This window comes from Mchenga conophoros, linkage group LG3 (assembly GCF_057382185.1).
Source record: "Mchenga conophoros isolate Kocher_MC1m ecotype Shallow Benthic linkage group LG3, M_conophoros_male_GT1.1, whole genome shotgun sequence".
Taxonomy (NCBI): Eukaryota; Metazoa; Chordata; class Actinopteri; order Cichliformes; family Cichlidae; genus Mchenga; species Mchenga conophoros.
Genome location: NC_140528.1, coordinates 12,219,670 through 12,230,888, shown reverse-complemented (window position 1 = coordinate 12,230,888; position 11,219 = coordinate 12,219,670). Strand labels below are relative to the sequence as shown.

Here is an 11,219-nt window from a genome sequence, read left to right as displayed (position 1 = left end):
CTCATTTGGTGGGTGTGCAAGAAAAGTCATCCTGTCACACAGCAATGCCTACATAAATCACACCACTCTGCTTAAAATAATAATGTTTAGTGAAGCAGGTGAAGCAAAGGGCTGCTTTTAATAGGCTGGGAGACCCAGGTGTGCTGCTTTAGCTGCTGAGCCTCTTATGACAGAACAGCGGAGAGTGGTAAGAAGGGAGGAGGGGGTCTGGCTGTGTTTGTGAACGATAGATGGTGTAACTCTGGGCATTTCTCTATCAAAGAGACGCTATGCTGTAAGGACATTGAGCTGCTAGCGGTTAGCATGAGACCGTACTATCTACCACGAGAGTTTACACACGTGATTATGATAGCTGTGTATGTCCCGCCCTCTGCTAACGCTGCAGCAGCTTGTGAGGTCCTGCACACTGTAACCAGCAGACTCCAAACACAGCACCCTCAGGCCCTTTTCCTGATCTCTGGGGACTTTAAAGATGATGTAACCATTTAATTATGGTTACATAATTAACTCAGTCATCTTGGGTCCCTCTGTGCCTTCTGGTATTCCTGCAGTTCTTAAATTATTCCTCCTGGAGTGCCTCAAGAGCTCCACATCTCTCATCTAACTTCTTTACCTCCGCAGACAAACGCTCCACAGTGGCCTGGAGAGTGGCGATGGTGTCAGAGTGGTTCGAGGCACAGTCCTGCAGTTCAGTCAAAGTGTTATCATGCCTGGCCACGTCGCTTTTTATGTCCGAAATTGAGGGCTGGATGCTCTGGTTCAAGGATGATATCTCGCCTCCTATGGTGGTAGAAATCTCTAATATGCAAGTGTCCAGTGCTAGTTAGTTAGTTCTAGTTCTAGTGGTTAGTGGGGCTTTATTTGATGATTCTAGTGTGTGTTACATTGTTGTCATATTGTTGAGTCGCAGAGCTGCACAGTGTTACAGTTTCTGTAGAGTCTGGTATAAGGAACTCAGATCCCTCTGTGAATAATGTTCACTGAAACTGATCTGTAGTTAATGAACTAGTCAGGATTTACACTAGAGAACGTTTCTGCCATTACATGGCCTGTATTTGTAGAGCGCTTTACTCGTCCCTAAGGACCCCAAAGTGCTTTTTTGCCCAAGGACACAACGACCGAGACTGTCCAAGCCGGGGCTCGAACCGGCAACCTTCCGATTACAAGACGAGCTGCCAACTCTTGAGCCACGATCGGCCCACATATTGTTGTCTTTTGTTGCAGACACCAAGTGTTGAGATCCTGTCTCAACCTCCTACATTCTTCCAGCAGGTTACACATTATTTTTTGTATTTGGAATCAAATATATGTGTCAGTTGGGCCTAGTGCAGGGGTCAGCAACCTTTAACACCCAAAGAGCCTTTTGGACCCGGTTTCCACGCAAAGGGTCAGGGTTCGGGAAAACACTGGGAGCCGCAAATACTTTGTGACATCTAAAATGAAGATAACACTGTGTATATTGTTTTTACCTTTATGCTTTGTGTGAACAACTACAGTGTGTTGCTTATGAAATCCATGAAGTGCTACAGAGAAAATTACATTTGATTTATGTAATGAACACATTTTGAGCTCTTAAAGAAATATAACAAAGGAAAGCTGAACTACAATGATCCATGTAGCAAACACAAACTGTTATATCGCCTTTGGGCTTTTGGAGCCTTGACCTGACTTTTAAAAAAAGCGCGTTCATGCAAACATCGTCGGGTCTGCCGTGATATGTTTACAACGGGACTTCTGCTCCTGAACCTCTGCGCACAGCGTCTGCAGGTAAGGTAACTTTATTTATACCCAAAGGCAAGGTAAATTTGCTTTACAGAAAAATGACAGCATTTGACATCCCTTTAAAAACACACATACCTAGTAAATATATAAAGCTCACTGTGACACATACTTTAATATTTCGAATCAAAAACAGTTCTTATTTAATTCAGTGACAGCAACGGGAACAAAGCTGTTTTTATAACGCTTTGTCCTGCATCTTGGAAATAGAAACCTCCGTCCTGAGGGAAGAAGCTGAAATTCACCCCTTAGAGGATGGGAACCATTTTTAAGGATTGATAAAGCCATCCTCTGTACCTGCTCAGAGTACAGGGAGGCTAAACAAGACTGTGGCTCACCTATCAGACGACTGGACCATCTCACTATCTGATTCAGAGAGTTTTTCTCTGTGACAGAGGTCTGACCGAACCATGCCACCAAACAAAAGGATAAAACAGACTCAATGAAAGAACGATAAAACAAAGTTAACATTTTTTGGTCAATGTGGAAATGAACAAGTTTCCTAAGGCAATAAAGGTGCTGGTGACCCTTTTTACAAACTGATTTGCAATTTTGATCAAAGTTCAGTTTTTCATTGATTATGGTCCCAAGATATTTATATGATTGTACTTGCTCTATTTTCTGACCTTTAATTAAAGTGACTCCGTGCCCATTTTGTTGTTTCCTAAAATCAACAACCATGTCTTTTGTTTTAGATATGTTCAGCTGGAGATAAGACTCCTCACACCACTGAACAAAGTCATCAATGACTGGGCCGTGGTTAGTTTCACCCTCTTTCAGTAAGCTGACAATAACAGAGTCATCTGCATATTTAATAATGACCCTGTTTTCATGTCTGCCCTGACACATGTTTGTATAGAGAGTGAATAATAAGGGCGATAGGACGCAGCCTTGAGGAGAACCTGTGGAGGAGAACACTGGGTCAGACAGAACCCCATTTATTCTCACTCTTTGTGACCTGTCAGTTAGAAAATCTAAAATCCAGCCCAGCAGGTTTTTCCTGATTTCAAACTGTTCTAAAAGTCTTTTAATTAAAATATGGGGCTGTGTTGTATTAAAAGCCGAAGAAAAATCAATGAAAAGAAGTCTTGCAAAAGTCCCTTTACTCTCTACATGTTTAAGAATCAGATTTAGTAAAGTCAAAAGTGTGTCCTCCACTCCTCTGTTGGGCCTGTATGCAAACTGCATTGGATCCAGCTGACCTTCAGTCTCTTCATAATCACATTTCTGAGGATTTTTTCAAAGACTTTCATGACAACTGAAGTGAGGCAACAGGCCTGAAGTCGTTTAGATTTAGGGACAGGAACCACGACTGCTTCTTTGCAAAGAGAGGGCACATGTTGTGTTTGCAAGGATTTGTTAAAAATAACCTGAAATATAGGCCTGAGTTCATCAGCACAAGATTTAATTAGGCGGCCACTAATATTATCAGGACCTGGCTCTTGTTCACATTGACTGTATGAAAGGCCTTTTTAACATCGCTGAGTTCAATGATAAAGTGCTGAGTATCTCTCAGTTTCTGTTTCAGTTCCCAAATATCCTCGCTGAAATCAGAAGAACTAAAACGAGCAGAAAACATGTTTAAAGCATTTGAAAATCTCTGTCTGAATTAAAACATCTAAAATGACCTGACTGCTGCTCTGGGGATTTTGAAACCCTGCTATGGTTTTCATACAAGTCCAGGCAGACCCAAAAGTTTTTGCAGCAAATTTGCTTTCAAGAAGGTTGTTAAGTCTAATTGTTGAATGTTGCCATTGTGTTTCTTAAATTTGTATAGTCTTAGTTTAAGCAGTAGGATCAAAGCCATTCCTTTGATCCTGACCACCTCTCCAGCCACTCTGTGCTGGGGGAGGTTTTATTGTAGATACATCCTATCTGAAAGATCTGTTTCTTTTGATGTAAGCTTCCTGGGTTTATGACCCTTTGGTCAGCAGGAGGTCTGACTGACACACACACACACACACACACACACACACACACACACACACACACACACACACACACCCAGTGTATACATTTACATACAGTCCTTGTCTTTGTAACCAAAGGGGGGTTGCAGGGGGAGGTGTTTTGTAAACTATTGTTTAAAAGTATTTAATAATCCTAGAGTATAAACTAATTCTAGAGTGAGTATAACGACTGCTCATCTCCCTCCTGTTGAGACATGGTATAGCCAATGGCTCAAAATAGCAGCAGTCTTATACAAATTATTAGGCAGTACTGGTTTATCACACAGATAAAAAATCATCCTGCAAGCTTGCTCCCTCTGTAAGTCACAACTGTTTTCCTGCTGTAGGTGAGTGGGCCTGCATGTCTGCTGATGTTGTACTGATAAAAGGTTAACACCATGTTTAACTACAGCTGCTTCTCTTGTGATCTTATCTGCAAAAACTTTCCCTAATGCAACTGAATCTCTCCCTCACATGTGTGCTGCACATTTACAAACGGCAATTCCACTGGTTAATAACACTGCCTCCAGCAGATTTTGCAAGAGTTTGGTGTGTTCTGCAGGTTTCCCTGTTGAAGTTATCTCACCTCGTCTCACTCACTGCACTACAAAGAAATGTACAGTAGCAAATGCATACTGCCTATCAGTGTATATTGTCTCTCTACAGCTTTACACGCTTCCGTTAAAGCTAGCTCAAGCAAATATGAAACATGCTAGTTGTCCTACATAGATAACTCTCTCTCACTGTCGGCTACAGTAAAACCCGTTCTAGTCTGTCCCTCTGCTGTTGTAAAACTCAAATCATCAACAAACCAAACCTTTCCCTCAACGAGTGGCACATCTATTAAGTCATCCCTCAGCTTACACTTCTTCTCCTCGCGCTCTCTACACTCATGAGAAGTGCCCTCCTCCGTTGGCAAAAAGGGTTGGACAGATTCAGAATTGTGCACCACTTTATGGTAATATGTGTGGTTGTGAGAGTAACAGTAACATTAAAGACAAGTGTCTTGTAGGTGACAGAAATGTAAGTTTAGTCTGCAGTAGTAAACATCTACCTTGTGTGGAACTAACAATGTCAAAAGGTGAAATAAACTATTTCCTGAAACATTGTACAGCTTAAGCTGCTGCACATACTGATCTCACGCATGGAGGTAAAGCACGAGCAACTAGAGCTAATCTTTTAGGATAGTAAGCTACTGGCTTCACTTGTGCTGTTAGTTATTTTACAGTCACCTGGCATTTGTGCTGTTCACAGAACCACAAGTCCATCGCTGGACCTCCTCTGCGCTGTCACTTTTTGGAGCTTGGCACGCTCCCTCAGCTTCCATCTTATGGGCGATCCTCTCAGTCACTCCTTCTCATCATGGCATCTCACGACATCTACAAATTGAAAAAATGACACTCCTCTCGCCACACGGCTTTCGCCATGTGTCAACTCCCCAATGAGACATGTACAAGAATGTTGCACAGTCTCCCTAAAACAATCTCCAGGGTTTGTCCCTTGGAGCAGCTTCACTCGCTGTAACCCTGTGTAAAAACATTAGTCAGCACTTAAATGTTCAGCTTGTTTAGCTCCCAGCTCCTGTATCACAGAAGACAAAGTCTTAAATTTAAAACAACTTCACATTTGCAACCAACGGTAGATCATAAGAGTAATAAAGTATTTAGCATCACAGAGACAAGTATCATTGCAGGTTTATTCTAAACTCATTAAACTCCTACTTTTCCCATAATTTGTTCCAAATTATTTAACATCTCAATGTTATTCCACATTGTAATCAGTGACTTCCCTTAAGTTTGTCACTCACCATGAGCCCAACAGTGTGGTCAGATAATGAGCTCCATGTAACTATTCTGTAACCACTGCACATCTGTTCAATCGTCACTTGTCTGTCTGTGCTGAATCCTTTACAAATCACATGATCAACCATCGGCTGTAAAAAGAAATGTAAATGTTAGCGCTGCGCAGGTGTATACACTTTCTCACAGTAATGTCTGTGAGCAACACAAGTTAGTGAATAACACACACACATGGTAAATTCACAGACAGAGAATTTAAACTAAAAAGGTTAAATTTTCAGAGTTCACATAGTCATGTGACCCACAGGAGGAATCCTGTGGTCTCCTTCTCCTGCAACAGAGACACACACAGAGATACATCCACACCTTTGTCAGGTGGGGGTTGACTTCACACAATGGTGTTAAGTCAGTCAGTCAGTTCCCCATTTATTTTAAAATTCTTACTCATTCACTCAGTGATTCCTTCTTTTGCTAATTGTGGAAATTATCGTCGCATTCGTTTCCACGCTCAGCAAAACAACGTCATTTCAAAAAGAAAAATAATTTAGACTGGATTTCCTCGTTGAATTCTTTTGGACAGGAACTTGTTTCCTAATTGTCCCAAATAAGAGCCCATTTTAATTTTGGAGAAGCTCACTTTGCAACAGTTTTCTCGACGACGCTTCGATTCTAATCGTGCAGATCTGCTCAAACAGAGATCATCAAACAAAACTTTCAGTGCACCATGAAAGTAACAAAATAAAAGAAAGATAGGCCTTGTTTAAGTCATGACACGTGTTCTTCATGCCAGGGGGATAAATCGTAACAACCCAATTGGCAGGTTCAACTTAGTAACAAAAGACAAATCAACAGCCAGTTTAATCTCAAACATTCATCCAATCAGCCATACACACAACATACAGCATAACCCTGTTGTCTTAGCACATAATAAGTTTTAGTTCTCATGTAACTAAATGTGTGCCATGGTAAAACTTCTTCACACACCAGAAACTCACAATCAGCTCACTCAGCTCACTCATTTAAGACCTCTCATCAGCATTCTGTTTTCTCCTCTATGATGCAACCATCTGTCCTCCTATAATATTCAGTCCACTAGTCTATGTATCACTTTCATCTTACTAGTGACTTGGACAAGATGACAAACAGAATCTCATGCTTAAGATGCTGTCTGGTCTCATTAGTATCATTGTATGTGTATATGCATGTGGGGTTAGTATAGTTAATGCATTTTCTGTATGTTTTTGTGTTCCTCTCTCATCACACTTCCATTATTCTCATCACTGCTTAAAACAACACACATCTCTCTCTGTTTTTTTCTTTAACTGAAAAACAGAAAATAGCATTACAGCTGTTTCAGACTGAGAAACACCAAACACTCTTCATGCCATCATTCATCCACACAACTATTTTATTTCTTTTCGTCCACTGGGAAGGTGACCTGCAGAATCACGTCTGCCCCAGCTGGATACCTTTCACACACACCATGACGTCAGACACTCTCACACTCGCCGAATTGATCAGGAGAAAAACTTTCTTCATCTTCACACTCTGTTACAGAAACACCATATGTTTTTTTTTTTTTTTGTGTTGTGTTGTGTCAGGGATGGATATGTAGTTGTAACGTTTGTGTTCACTAACTTTACTTTCTGTTTCCTACCTTGCCTAGTCTGTAATGGACTCAATGCTGCTCCTAATATGCCTTTAATCTCTCCTCCACCTCTGCCTCTGCTCTCTCACACTCTTCTCTGACTCTACTTTCTGCTAACATTCTTGCTCTTCCTAATGCTTTTCTACGGTGTTGTTCTAGAGTAGTTGCAGTGGATTGAGCTGTAGTTTCATCCTCAGGTTTCACAAGAACTTCTTGCAATATTGCTCTTTTAACATTCTGTGCTTCTCTCCTTTCTTAAATTTGTATAGTCTTAGTTTAAGCAGTAGGATCAAAGCCATTCCTTTGATCCTGACCACCTCTCCAGCCACTCTGTGCTGGGGGAGGTTTTATTGTAGATACATCCTATCTGAAAGATCTGTTTCTTCTGATGTAAACTTCCTGGGTTTATGACCCTTGTGGTCAGCAGGAGGACACACACACACACACACACACACACACACACACACACACACACACACACACACACACACACACACACACTCTCACATAACACACACACACACACAGTGTATACATTTACATACAGTCCTTGTCTTTGTAACCAAAGGGGGGTTGCAGGGGGAGGTGTTTTGTAAACTATTGTTTGAAGTTTGTCAATAAAAGGCAGCGAGAGGAGGCCACCATTGTGGTCATTTCGAAGTGCTGGTCACAGATGAGAGGCCTCCCTTGCGCAAGAAATCGATCGAACATTGTTGCCTTGCTTTTCTTTCATGGGAATAAGTCTTGGATACAGCGGGGTCTGAGTTTAGACCCAACAGTTTGAGCACTGATACCTGCCATTGCTGGCATTGAAAGATGCAACGCCAGCAATGTGGATTGTCAAGACTCAAACCAATCATCAAGCAAAGACAACAGGGATCATTTGTTTCTGTTTATTTAGCATTCACAGCATTTGTAGTTGCCTTCTGTGCAGGGGAAGTCCACGCACACTGTGTGGTACCGCCATCCGCAGAAGGTGCATTCAACCTCTGTAAGAGAAACGAGATTGTCTGAGACTGAAATGATATTCACTAAAGAAGTGGTGATTTGTAAAACTTCACATTTTGATCCGGGACGTACTCTGCATGAAAACAAGCGCTCACTCTTCCTGCTCAACAAATGACAAGGGCGGAGCCTTATACCACCCTAGACAAACGCTACACAGTGCCGTCCAGCAACTATTTTTCTATTGTTGCACTACCTGCTCTGTACACGCAGCGTCGAGCAACGGTGGAGACGGAATTTCAAGCAGGACAACATTTTGCTGCAACAACAAAACGTGAGACATTTGTTGTTTTATGTTTATTTATTGTTATGAGAGAATCATGATCTCAATTCTAAGCCAAAAAATCGTGATTCTCATTTTATGCAAAATCGTGCAGCCCTAACATTAACACAAAACTATTGTTTCACCAGAGAAACACACATGAAGAGAGAGAGAGAGACAATAACAGCTACCAAACAGTCGTCATAATTCGTCACACAATGAGAAAAGGACAAATCAACAAGTAACAATGACTAATTAATATTAAAATCTGTAACATAATGTATTGTTTGGAGTTTAGTCTGATTGGTTCAGGATGACCTGCCATTATCCAATCACACGTCTGCTTACCTGCATCTTTTCTCTTTTTTCTAACCTGGGCCCTGTTTCAGGAAGCCGGTTTGGAAAACTCAGAGTGAAAAACGACACTCACGGTTGAGTAATCCCGAACTGTCCAACTCGGAATATTCGGTTTCAGAAAGGCTGATAACAATTAGTTCAGTCAACGCGGAGTTGCTTTAACCCCAAGTGAAGCGCGCGGACGAGGATACATAAAGCCCTGATAAGCGGAGCACAGATTAAGCGAGTCACCATGGAGACGGAGGGAAAGAAGGCGCGGTCAATGTATTTCACAGCGCTTGAGGCCGAAATTCTGATGGCAGCATATGCCGATAACATGCAAATTCCGCGGAAAAAAGTAACACAGCTTCAGCTGCAAAAGAAAGGGAGCATGCATGGCAAAACATAGCCGACAGAGTCAATGCGTGAGTGTTAATATAAACATTGATCTAGGGATTTCCACCCATTTAACACGTTATTTTATCATATGTTATTTTATTTGTTATTTTATACATTTTATTTTGTGATGTGATGTGAGCACAGGTGCAACCCAACAGGCCCCAAACGTTCCTGGCAGCAAGTAAAAATGAAATATAAAAATATAGTCCAAACAGGTAAGGTGTAATTGTATTATGAGCCATAGTGCTTGGTCTGTTTGTCCCATGTAAATCAATTGCAGTTAGAGGCTACATTAATTTCCTTCCTGTAAGCACTTATTGAAATTATCTGAGCACATTACAAGTACATATTTGCTTACTCTGTATGCTCAAATGTGGCCCGTTATAGCCAACAGAAAAAAAGCGGAGGCCCGAAAAACAGGTGGGGGTCCTCCACCACCACCACTCACAGAGGCTGAGCAGTTTGCCCTCAGCCAAAACAGTGGGCGCCCTGTGGCCGAAGGCATCTCTGCGGGGACATCCTCTGAGTCAATAACCCCGCAAGACACAAGTGCCTACATAAGGGGTAAATTCAAAATAATACATGATGTGCATACATCCTTTCTTCACAGTCACCTTTGCAGTGCTACTCATTCATCTGATAAACTCTTTACCATAATGGATTATTTTGTAGTGAAGTTATTTTCCTACTGATTTTGCCTTCCCTCAGTCTTGGTTGTCTTTGAGAGCATAATGACAATGAAGTGTAAGGTGATTGGTATGTTTGTTAATTGCCATTTGGTCCCTTGTAAGTTATAAGTGACCTGTATAAACCTCATATTCTATCAATTGATGGTGGTGGTGTACTGCATCTGGTGCAGCCTCCTGTTGAGCCAGACCAACATGCAGTTGTGAGTAATACTCCACAGATTATATGAGTTCACAGTAGAACAGCAATGTTGTCTATTTCTTTACTACAGGAAAATAATGAAGAAACATTGACAGCTGTTACAGAGGAGGAAGCAACAGAGACACTTTATGAGGTTTACATCTTTTAATACTTTGTGTACAGGAAACACAGGTGACCAATAAAGCCAGTTGAACAAAAAATCTGTTTATTCTTCTTTCAACATGTTGAGGTGATGGGTCAAAAGAAATGATTGTGACATATGGTGTCTCTGACTGCGCTTCCATCTTGTATGTCCGTGGGAGGGTCAGGATGTTCATGGTTTGGATCACTGCTGATGTTTGGTTCAGAAGGACAGTGTTCTCCTCTAATTGTGGCAATGTTGTGAAGAATCACACATGCCACAATAATGTCACATGCCCTTCCTGGGGTGACCCTGAGTCTTTGCAGGCACTGGAACCGGGCCTTAAGCATTCCGATAGTCATTTCAATTCTGGCTCTTGTCCTGCAATTAGCCAGATTATATCGCTGCTGTGGGCCCGGTTCAGGGTCAGAGTAAGGGGTAAGCAAATAGGGTAAACATGGATACCCCCTATCACCAAGCAAGTAGCCAGTGGACTCTCCTAAGACAGAAGGATACACTTCAGTTCAAATGTCCCTGAAGCAATTGGTCTTTATATATTTTAAAGTATTCTCAACTCACCATGTCCAAATTTTGTGCTCAGTGTACATTCACGGAATATTTGTGAGTCATGGACAGAGCCTGGCCACTTGGCTTCCACATTTGTGATAATGTTGGCAGCATCACATATGATCTTCACAGTGCAGAGAACACAAATTAGCATCCATTACTATGATGAAATAATTTGTTAGTTTGAAATGCTACAGGGAACTATGTACCTGTACATTAATGCTGTGGAAAGACTTCCTGTTCACATAGTCTCCTTCATTTACTAAAGGAGCAATGACTGGAATGTGAGTGCCATCTATACAGCCAATCACGCCTGGGAACCGTGAAAATAAATGTAAAATTTAAGTAGTAGTCCAAGTATCACCACATCATGAATTAAGTTTTGTTCATCCTGCTACCTGCAATTTTGTGGCATCCCTCTTTGATAAATCTTGTGGGTCTATGACCGGGGAACACCACAGACGAG

General features: G+C 41.5%; 1 long non-coding RNA gene across 1 annotated transcript; it reads right to left on the bottom strand.

The window, feature by feature from the left end:
- Positions 1-10,249: 10,249 nt before the first annotated feature.
- LOC146577280 (uncharacterized) lies at positions 10,250-11,001 on the bottom strand. Its single transcript, XR_014889379.1, has 2 exons — positions 10,766-11,001; positions 10,250-10,685 (listed from the first exon to the last, which is right to left on the bottom strand). It is a non-coding gene; the product is annotated as an uncharacterized LOC146577280 (long non-coding RNA).
- Between the last annotated feature and the right edge of the window lie 218 nt (positions 11,002-11,219).